The 10744-nt window shown below is 45.7% G+C and overlaps 1 protein-coding gene across 1 annotated transcript in view; it reads left to right on the top strand.

Annotated features, from left to right (window-relative positions):
- The first annotated feature begins 261 nt into the window (after nt 1–261).
- Nucleotides 262–10744, top strand: part of ULK1 (unc-51 like autophagy activating kinase 1) — a 79290-nt gene continuing 68807 nt past the window's right edge. The window contains exons 1-2 of the mRNA XM_010286982.1: nt 262–350; nt 440–481. The gene's annotated coding sequence lies outside the window, so the exon portion shown is untranslated. The remainder of the gene's footprint in view (nt 351–439; nt 482–10744) is intronic.

Below are 10744 nucleotides of genomic sequence, written 5' to 3'. Positions count from 1 at the left end.
GAGGATAATCATTGTATAAAGTAGTAACAAAAACCCGAACCTTGGGCTTTTCTCCTTGGGCTGACAAGCATAATTTGGGAAAGGGCAAGTCTGAACAAGTGAGGGATAGGCATTAGGATATAAAGTGAGAGGCCTTTACCGGTGCTGCAAGACACTTCTTTCAGTAGTAGTTGTAATCTGTTAAAAGGCTGCTTATCCTAATGTAAATTAATGGTGAAATTTACATTTATTACTGAATTACATATGCACTCTTTCAGAAACCTGAGTTGGAAGTAGCTGTGAAATGCATTAACAAGAAGAACCTTGCAAAATCTCAAACTCTGCTGGGCAAGGAAATAAAAATACTTAAGGTAAAAGTAGACCGACTTGTTTTCTTCAGTCTTTGTTTTCTATGTCTTTTGTTGCTCCTAGCTTATGGTCTTTGTTTTATTTTTTCTAGGAATTGAAACATGAAAACATCGTTGCCTTGTATGACTTCCAGGTAAATACATTCAATTATGGCAAAGCATTCTGGATTTGGGAGAGATTGAATGGTGGTGTTTGAATTTCAGTTTTTAACAGTTGTTTCTAATCAAACATCTGTATTCTGGGGCAGGGAAAAAAGGTCTTCTGGTAAGTTTGGGAGAGAGAAACAAACATGACTGAGCAGATCATGTGTTAATTGTTGTCTGGACCACAGAACTCTTACGCAGGTCGGAGTTGAGGTGGGACCTCCTGCTCTCAGGATGTTAAGCAGTGAAATACAGTGTGTGGTGAATATGTCTGTGCTGGAAGCTTTTAAGTTCTCAAAATGTTAGAAATAAAATTGCAGTTGTTATTCTTGGCATGCCTACCTTTTATTTTCTTTCTCTAAGAAAATTTCTGTTTCCTAAGCAGTGTAAAAATAGTGTGAGCATGACTTTGTAGCATATGATTGTCTTCAGTTCCAGAGGATTTTCATTTGCATTTTTCTGTTGTCCTTATGGCAATCACTAAGTGTTAAAAATTGCAGCAGACATTTTTAGATTATTGTGGTTTCCCGCAGTTGCTTTTTCCTTCAAAGTCAGCTCTGAAGATCTAATCTAAGGGGCTAAAACTGATCTGCTCCGAAACCAAAGTTATCCAAAGACTTTTTTTTTTCTCTGACTTTTTAGTTAAAAAAAATCCTGCTGGGTCATGGGGCAAGTTTTCTCTGACATTTGTGATGCTTTTTCGGGGGGGGGGAACCAAACCAAAACCACCACAGGATCTAAAAGCATAAAATGGAACCCTTCCGGTCCTGGGCAGAGGGGCCGGCGCGCGGTGCGTCCGTCCAGCCCGTGCCACCAAAGGCTGGATGTCTGCGAGCGATGGCTTCGTGGCCGCTGGCTCCGCCGGACCCCCCGGCTGGCCCTGGGGCGCCTTATCTGGCGGTGCCTGCCCTGCGCCTGCTATCACGCGTCCCGCAGGCCCCGTGTTTGTTGACATTCCTCCTCCTCCCGTGGATTGGCTCGGGTGGCCTGCACGTCACCCCAGCAGGAGGGCCAGCCGGTCGGCACAGCCTCTTTGCGATGCCTTCTGGGCGCTGTAGTCTGCCCGCGTCACCCCGGCCCCGGGGCTGTGTCACCCGCCGTGTACCCCTCTGCCGGGGCGGGGGGTTGTGGTGAGGTGCTGCGGGGGGTCAGGTCCTCGGAAAGCGTTTAATGCCTGGTGGTGGTTTGGCGAGAGGCGGACACGGCGGATTTCGGGCCGCTCTGGGAGGCAGGCAGGCAGGGCTGCTGGGAACGGGATTGCTTCTTGGAAGTATCCTCTGGGTAAGAGACCAGCGGTGCGTTGCTCCTGAACCACCTTTTAGAGCTGGTCTTGCGGAGCAGTGACTGCCTTTGGCCTGATCTGTGCTGCAGAGTAGTGCAGAGAGCTGGGGAAGTTTCCTCGGGGCCACTTGGGATGTTAGATCGTGTGTGTTTTCATCCTCCTCTGTACCTTCTGAGTTTACTTAATAATAATTTCTCAGCTGAGGGAGCGAGTGGCTGGTCCTGCTATTCCCCTATAGTTTGCATTTGTATGAAGCATTATGCTCTTGGATTTGCTTATTGCAGATCTTTCAAAACCTTTGTTCATGTTCTGTTCCTCACCCTGCTTCAAATAACTGCTGGGTAGGAAGCAGCTGAAAGACATTTCCTGCAAAAGGAGTGATTTCATCACTCTTACGACTGCAGCAATGCATTTTTCTCCTTATGTGATGGCAAATGAGCTTTAGTTAAATTCTGCATATAGCAATGTAGCCTGGTGAGATATTAGCAAGAAGCTGCGTAAGATACCCCAAAACAGGAACTTGAGAGTGGTCCGGGGCTCAAGGCATGCCCAGGTATGTGTTTAGTTACCAGCTTTGTCAGAGAGTCCTTGTATGACCTGGGTAATTTGATTTCTTAAGCAAAATGAGATGACTTAGGTGGCATTGGGGCATTAGAGTGCTACCAGAGTGTGGAGTCTCCTCTGATGTAAGGTGGTTGCTCATCGGACACAGCCTGATGTGGTCCATCCGCCTCGGTTGTGTGTGCAATGTGTCCGAGTGTTTGGCCTTGCTCTGTGTCTGCTTAGGAGTTGTATGACAGTAAATGATTTGCAAAGGTAAAAGTACAGTTCTGTGGAAGGCTGACTGCTGCCCACCTTTCCTTACTTTGTGGAAAAGGCTATTTATTACTCACCTTGTTCCTCTGATACAAGATCGGCTGCTTCATTCATAGCTGCACGTATATTTACCCTCGAAAATGTCGTAGTTGCATTTAATTGAGCTCTTTTAGGCTTTCTAAAACTGAAGAGGCTTATTCTTGTAAAAGGAAAAAATATTTCCTGTGAATCTTAATGTTGCTCTGTAGCTTTGCCTATGGTTGCATTTTATGTTGTCCCTTCCTCTGCACCTCCTGTCAACAGTGACTTTAACTTTTACTCGCGTGTTCCTTACACACAAGGAAATGGTTGCCAAAACCACAGTGGCTGTAAGCAAGTGATTACACCCAATGATGCTTTCGTTTGCATTTTCCTGGTTAAAAGCTAATGCTAACCAGGCCTCATGCAACTCAAGATTTTTGATGTAATGCCAGATTTGCCCGACAGACACTTGCAGTGCTCATATTTAATACTGACAGCAGCTCTCACCCTGGCCCACTTATTTTATCCTTCAAATCCCTGAGAATTGCTGTGTTCCTCCTTGTTTAATAGATCTTTGTGATATTGGTTCATAAATAATGGCAAAATAAGAAGCTTCCTAGGAATAAATGATACTAGTCAATGTTTAATGCATGAAAGTGCAGTCTCTGGACTTTTAATAGATCCCTTCACTGGAGTCCTAAGAGCAGCATCATTACATGAAAATGGCTCACAAAATGAAATATGCATATTCCCATTATTATGTGCTCACGTATTAATGAGAGGTGCTGTGAATAGTGTAGGAGCCTAATGCGAGAACCCCTGCTCAAAAAGATGATGTATTGTATTGCGTTTCTAAAAGTGCTGTCTATTTTGTGTCTGTATGGAGTTGTGCAAATCTTTCCTAGGCACAGGAGATGTTTGGCATAAAGTAAAAACTGTATTCCTCCATATGTGGAGTGCATTAGCTGCTACTGGGTAATTCCTGACTGCTCAGCTGGCTTGCAGGGGGGTGGGAGTTGGGCTCTCCAGACTGCAGCAGTGGAGAGGAGTGGAGCAGTCTAGAGGGACATCTGGATACCAGAAATCTTTTTACTCTGTTTGAAGACTGCCAAATGAGCTCTTGTTCCTTAAGGTGGAAATTAGTGACAACAAGGATACAAATGATGGTTTCAGCCGGATGAGGTCTTGGTCTGGAAATGAGGTTTCTTAGAAAACGAATTTCCAAAACTCTGAGGATCAGCCCGACTCATCACACATACTGACACTGACAGCTTAGCAGCATGTGGTCTGGGGTATGGGACTTGCTTTGGTTTCTTTTGTGACTGGGGGCACTGAATCTGAAGCTGTGATCAGAGATCACTTGAATGGCTAAGGGGATTCAATGGTAGGAAGGTAATTCTTGAACTTGTGAGATCCTAGGAGCACTGTGTGTGAGACGACTTCTTCCAGCACTAGTAAGAAGCAGGTTCTTGTGTGTAACTAAGATCTTTGGGGCAGTGGGAGGTTCTGGGTATGTTTTCTTCCCTGTGCTGTGTGTGCCAGCTGCCCCAGGAAGATTCCATTGAATACATTTCAACTGAAGATCTCACTTGTGGCTGTGTTGGTGCTGGGGCAGAAAATCTGCTATTCCTGGACATAAATCATGCTTTGGATATTAGAAAGCATTTTCCTGCATGAAATAGGAAGAAGGATTATTTTACCGGCACATTTTCCCTAGTTGTGTGCTGTGATCTGAGTTTGCTGCTTAAAGCAGCCTAGCTGTGACTCTGCCTGTGTGGGTATCGGGTGGTTTTTGTGTTTCTCATTTTCGCACGGGTGGGATGGACTGGTTGTAGAAACCTAACTGCTAACATCGTGCAGGGCACTGTGCTGCTGAGTTTCTGATTCAGCCTAGATTACCTGAGGGTCTGCTTTCTATAACTTTTGTGTCGGGTTCGCTCATTGTACTCACCAGCTCGGGATGAGCTGAGAGTAATGCTTAACTTGCTCGTGCAGTACAGACTCACCAAAAATATTTCTGCTGGGATGACTACCACCAGGAGCTCCTGGAGACAAAGAACACAGAGTCCTGGCAGTGCAGTTTTTCTTGTACATATGGATTAAGGCATGGGTGGCAGAACAAACACTTCTCAGCTTAATAATCAGTCACTCTGGGCTGCTCTTGAGAGCAGAGTAATAACAGGCTTGTTCTATTGTTGCTGTGTAGATAGCCTTTGTGATCAATAGGATGATGGCTGTTGGGCTGTGATGTTCTCTTGTGCTGTCTGCACCGTCATTCTCTTCTGACGCGGAGCCTCTAGCTGCTAGTCCACATCTTGCCTACATGCCCCCCGCTGTCCTCTGGGACCTCTGGAGCTCTGTGTATGGCAGTGTCCTTTGGTGTGCCCTCCAGCACCGCTCGCTTCCACTGCAGCGCTTTGCTGATGAGTGTGATGTCGGATGAGTCGGTGTTGCTGCAGTGTCACCTCCTTGCCTCGCCACCCCTCATTGCCACCTAACGCAGGATCTTCTGTTCCTCGGGCACTGCTGTTCGGGTGCCTCGTCTTGGGAGACAGGGCTCCACCGTGACACTTGGAATGACTAAGGAGGCACTCTGTGTCTGGGAGATCACACTCCTGAGGTCAGGCTGCCTGCCTGGTTAAATCCTGTTTTAATTCCATCCCTGAGTGAAGCTGGCAAGTTGCCTGATGAGTGGGTGTAAAGTGCAGGCTTCTCTGAAGTGCCAAGCAATCCTCTTTCTGTTTGCGCTGTGGACAAGAATGGGGTGTCTGCTATCCTGCTCTGTCAGCATCCTCGCATCTGTCGAAGGGAATCACTCAGTTACTGAAGATTGGATCTGTTTTAATTTAGAGCTAGAGGGGGAAAAGGGTGGAAAGTCCAACCGCCAGTAGTTTTGTAGGATGAGGCTTGAGTGTTTAGTGGACCAAAATGGCTCTGTTTATGGAGAGTAGAGAATTGTATAGTCTTGGACTTTTGTTTTATGTTGGCTTCACTACCTGGGTACCCCAGTGTGCAGGTCACAGAAGCATGTAGCAAATGTTGACCACTAAATACAGACCTGAGAGGAGTCATGGGCTTTTTTTAGAGGGAGTGGTTTTATTGCATTTCTGAAATTACGATCACTGTTTTACTCATCCTGTGTGTAAAGCGTATACCTGTGTTCCTCTCACATGATTAAGATGTCATGGAAGAGCCGACGACGTGGAAGTTAATAGCCTCCAAAGCTCCTGTGGAAGGTAGCATTACTCAGACTATAATGACAGATTAAGGAATGTTTCCCAGGAGTAATTGGAAACTGGTAGGCTGCTGTGTTCACAGTTCGACAGCAAACCTCTGGTAACGGCTGAGGTGCTATTCATGCTGCTGCTCTTAAAGCTCCATCAGTGTTTCCATTATAAAAATTTCCACTGTTTAAATCCTTGTGATGATTGAATGCATTTGGTTGGAGTAAGCAAAGCGAGGAGGTGGAGATTTGGAAGATGGATGGGAAGAGGTGTCTCCTAATCAGTGGCTGGGTGGGATTGAATTCAGATGGAGAACCAGTGTTTGAATTTCTTTCCAGTATTTGTAGGTCCAAACCAAAGCCCAGTTAAAAGACTTAATTTTGTGACTGGACTGGACTTGACCTTAAACTGTGAAATTGCAATAAAGCCGTGTGTTGCAAAGGCTCATCTTAATGCTTAAGTATATATAGAGAATTGAGGATAATATCTTCACTTTCACGTGTCTTCCTTTTTCTTCTCCCTTCTCTGCACCACCTGCCTTCCCACCTGTTGATACCAACTAAAAAGCTTGTACAACAGGCAGACTAGCAAACAACAAATGTAGGGTTGGTGCTGGTGGTAGGAGTCTGAGCTGGATGGCTCTGGTTTGCTTTGGGGAAGTTCCCAGAGAATCTCTACTCCTCTGCAGTGGACGTGCGTCTTCCATGAGGCAGACCGCCTTCACCACACAGCGAGATACAGTCAGAAGTGAGAAGCTAAGCACAGGAGTGGTCAGCAAAGGTCTTTGATCTGCAAAGTCAAGGAGAGCAGGTTTTTGGTTTGGTTTTGCTTTCAAAACGAGCAGTACTTTTTTGCTTGTTTTTGTTTTGTTTGTGGGTTGGGGTTGTTTGTTTTGCTGTTATTCATGTTCATGTAGCAGTAGTAAATGGCAAGCTTGATGGAAAGTGAATACGAGTGATGTGGTCCTCCAAGGCAAAGTTTCTTAGGTATAGACCTAAACATACTTTGCTTAAGAGGAGCTATCTTTAATTGTCTTTAGATGTTATGGTTCCTCTCTGAGAAATGTAATAATAAAAGCCCATAGCAGAATCCAGGGAAGAGCCCTGCCAACAGATAGCTTTAGAGCCTCTTTTGTGCTTAGTGTGTAGCAAGAGGTGCTTTAACTGTGTGTTGTCTCCTGCTTTGACATGTAGGTCTTAAATACCACCATAAACATAAAGATGCTTTCAGAGTGCAAAGTGGGGATCTCAAAGCTGCATTCGTTTAATAAGCAAGGTTGTTTCAAGGGGAACTGATAGAAATGAATGAAATTTTGCATCACTGGTTGCTTAGGGCAGTAATGTTCTGTTGGCTGCAGGAGCACCTGGCTTGTCTCCTAGCATCAGAATAACAGGAGGAATTAGGTCAGCGGCGCTGGTGTACTAGAGATCAACCAGACAGTGTGGTTCAGGTAGGGGTAATGAAAGACGTAGAATTTTAAGTCGTTAGAGATCCTATTTAGCGAAGTGTCTCCTATCTCCAGGAAGGGAAGGCCTCCCAGCCGGCTCGGTACGTGCTGGTGGCCTGGAGCGCAAGAGCTGCTGGCGCGATGGGAACCCCCGCGAATCGCAGCGAAGGGCGAGGTGATGTCAGGCAGGGTCGGGACGCGGCCGCGCCGGGCTGCGGGATGGGTTTGGAGCACGCCGGTTGCGTGTTGCCTAGACACGTGTGCTGCTTAACGTCACCATGCACGCAACTGTGCAACCTTCTCTTTGAAGGATTTTTCATTTGTGTTTGGTTTTTTTTTTTTTTTGGTCTAGTCGGCAATTGTAGCCAGCCTGTTAAATATGTTAAAACATATTCAGTTCTCTTCCTTTTTTTTTTTAAACACTGCAGATTCAAGCCCATGTTACTCTGGCTTCTGGTAATTGGATTTTTTCCCCCTCTTAAATTAAGACAGTTTTTATTTGAAAACCTATGCTTTTTTCCTTTAAACTCCTTGTTATAGTACCTTTTGTGTTGTGGCAGTGTGTGTTTGTTTTCTTAAATCTGGTAAATGAAGTATGAAATAAGTGGAAGTAGAAGAGAAGACTTGCAAAGGCCAGTCAGTCATGCAGCTGCTGTAGAAAACCCAGTGGGGGTTGTGACTCTCATTTCCAGACTTGCATTAAAAAAAAAATCTCCTGCAGGATATCAGATGGTGTTTGGGATATGCTGTTAAAGAAACAAGCAGTTCCCAACTTTATGAGTAGAACTACATTAATTGGTTCTAAAATCAAACTTCCCGACTGAGTGGCTTTGCTTGTATTTGAACATACCTCAGTAAGTGTCTCAGTGTGTGAGTGATTAAAACAGAAACGCTCGCTCTTGTAGCCTGCCTTATTGTCTGCCTCGACCCACAGCACTCCCCCCACTACTCCAGCGCCTTTGGGTAGGCTCATAAAAGGCAACCTGATGGTATGCAAGGATTTCATTCCAGTACATGTGACTGAGCTTAAGGTAATGGGGAATTCAACCTTAAATGTTCACTTTATAATATGACTGTGATACAGAAAGGAGATGAGGAATAAATATAGAAAAGCAAATTGGATCTTCAATATTTTATCGCTGTTTTTAGAATTCTGAAGTCTCTTCTCTTGATAGCATTAACATAACGCATTGCCATTTGCAAAAGGAGCTTGCTTTTGTTTAAAGAAGCTTCTAGGTCTTATTCTTTTTGTTGGGGAAGGGGTGACTACTTCTTTCCACTCCATGTCATAAAGTCAAAACTCTGCAGGATTCCGCTGCTTTTTTCCTCCGCAGTCTCTTATCCTCGCAGGGCTGCTGCACACAGACGTGACCTGCGCTGCCTGTGCTCAGGCAGTAATGCCTCCCTAAGAGCTGGCCAGCTGGGGCACAAACTGGTGTAGGTGACCCAGCGTTGCTCCCAGACGAACGTGATTGCAGTGTCCCAGCAGCAAGAGTCTTCAATTTGCTCTGATGCATGTTTTTGGTCCTGCCTTGAAGCTCTGTAACTTGTGGAACTTGCCACTTTGTCTGTATACTCTTATGACATTAATCCTCTATTTTGGTTTCTGTGGTTAGACTCGGATGCAGCTCTCAGCTTTGACTTGCTGCAGTGTGTCGCTCTGCAGAGGCCCTGTCTGCCTCTAAGGAGAGTCATGTTTTCCTGTTCGAGCTCCCCGTGAGCGCTGTAGCCATCAGTCATCCAGCAAGCGCGTTGATCTCGGGGCGTTGTGGACTCGTGTGAAGCCGACAGCAGACTGCGCAGTCAGCGGGGCTGTGGCAGCTCCTGCAGCCTGGAGGTGGAGAGGGGAAGAGAGCTGGGGCTGATTTGAAGGAAGCTGCAGAAAGCTCGTGTCCAATGGTGAAGTTTCTTCAGGTCACTTGAAGATTGAGCTGTCTTACCAGCCATGCTACCGTTTGTCTGTGGTGGTATTAGCTGCCTGGTAAACAGTAGCTCCATGGACGTGATGTTGTCTTGTTTTTTTAATGTCACGCAGTCAGACTACAGGACTGTTGCCAGGGGGATGGGAAGTACTTTCCCTCCCTTCCTGAAGCCTGTGTAGAACCAGAGGATAGCTTTCCTGCTGTTCTTAATCTGCCCTGAAGTACGACCTCTCCTGAAACAACTGGTCTGTTTTATATGCAGGAAATACTGTAGTCCCTGGAATGGGGTAACGCGGGCCCTTGGCATCGTTGTTCTTCTGGTCCTACAGAAATCTACCCGCTGCAAGGCTGGCCATAAACCACTTCTGTGCTGCAGGGCCTCCTTTCTGCTTGCCCTGGGCCTCTGCTGGTGCTCCACATCTTGGAGCAAGCTGACAGGTCTGTAGGAAGCAGAATGCAGTCAAGAGCCAATGCAGAAGTCTGAGGATGTCTCTGGTTCTTGCTGCTTATTCCTTGGGATCTACATGAAGAAATTAGGAGCCCTCATTCTTTTGGGAAGTCAAAGATCTGCTGACTGTGATAACGCTTTCCAGTCAGTAGCAGTAGGTTTTATTGCTGGACCTGGATGTGCCAAAATGGGCAAAGACATTGAGCAGATTGTTGGAGGATAATACTTGTTGCTTGTATACAATCTCCTGGACTGTGCTTATGTGTGACTGCTACCGCAGCCCAAGATTTATCACCTCCAGGGTAGCCCATATGCAAGAGGAAAGTGACTGGTGGTTTCTTATAATGTGCTAACTTTTGGTGCAGGACCTTGCTGGCTGCACAACTTGAATCCACAAAGTCTGTCCTAAAATGTGCTTTTGTCTGGCTGTGAATTTGTGTCTGGGTTTGAGAAACATTTTGTGGTATTGTGTGTCCGTGCAGAGACGAGATTATACTGCAGTGAATGAGTACGTTCCTTTTCTTTCCTCCTTTTCTTCCATTATCTGAGTTAATTGTTGTCTCTTGAATTGTAAACCTACTTGAAATGTTCCTGAATTCCTTATTGGTAAGGTTCAGAAGGAGTGAAGAGAGTGATCAGGGACAGAGAAGCACAATAGGCTCTGAGATTTTTTTTTTCTTTCCACGTGAGGTCAAAAGGCATGTGGCTATCTTCCAGCTGTTTGCGTTAGGTCTTTTTTCCAAAGGGTGAGCACTGGTAGGTGTTCCCACAATTGAGATTGATGTTAACTATTTGTCTTTTATCTTGCTTCCGTTCAGATAGTTGCATGAAGAGGTAATCCTTGCATAGCGTGATGGTTTTCCTGTCCCTACTTAGAGGTTAGCTTGCACCGGCCAGGCTGTGAGACAGAGTGAAATAATACCAAGAGATTTTACTGTTTGGAAAGTTTCTTGTCTCTCTTGAGAACGGTGGGTTCTGTTTACCGAGCCCAGCCGGCTTGGGAGCCCCTGCCTTAGCTAGAGGCTTTCTAGGTGCTGTTGGCCTAGGAGTTGGCTTCTGTAAAGCAAAATTGTTTTTGTTACAGCCAAAAAGG

The sequence above is a fragment of the Phaethon lepturus genome, unplaced genomic scaffold, assembly GCF_000687285.1.
Source record: "Phaethon lepturus isolate BGI_N335 unplaced genomic scaffold, ASM68728v1 scaffold31925, whole genome shotgun sequence".
Lineage (NCBI taxonomy): Eukaryota > Metazoa > Chordata > Aves > Phaethontiformes > Phaethontidae > Phaethon > Phaethon lepturus.
Note: the sequence above shows the minus strand (reverse complement) of the source record. Positions and strands in the feature narration are given on the sequence as shown.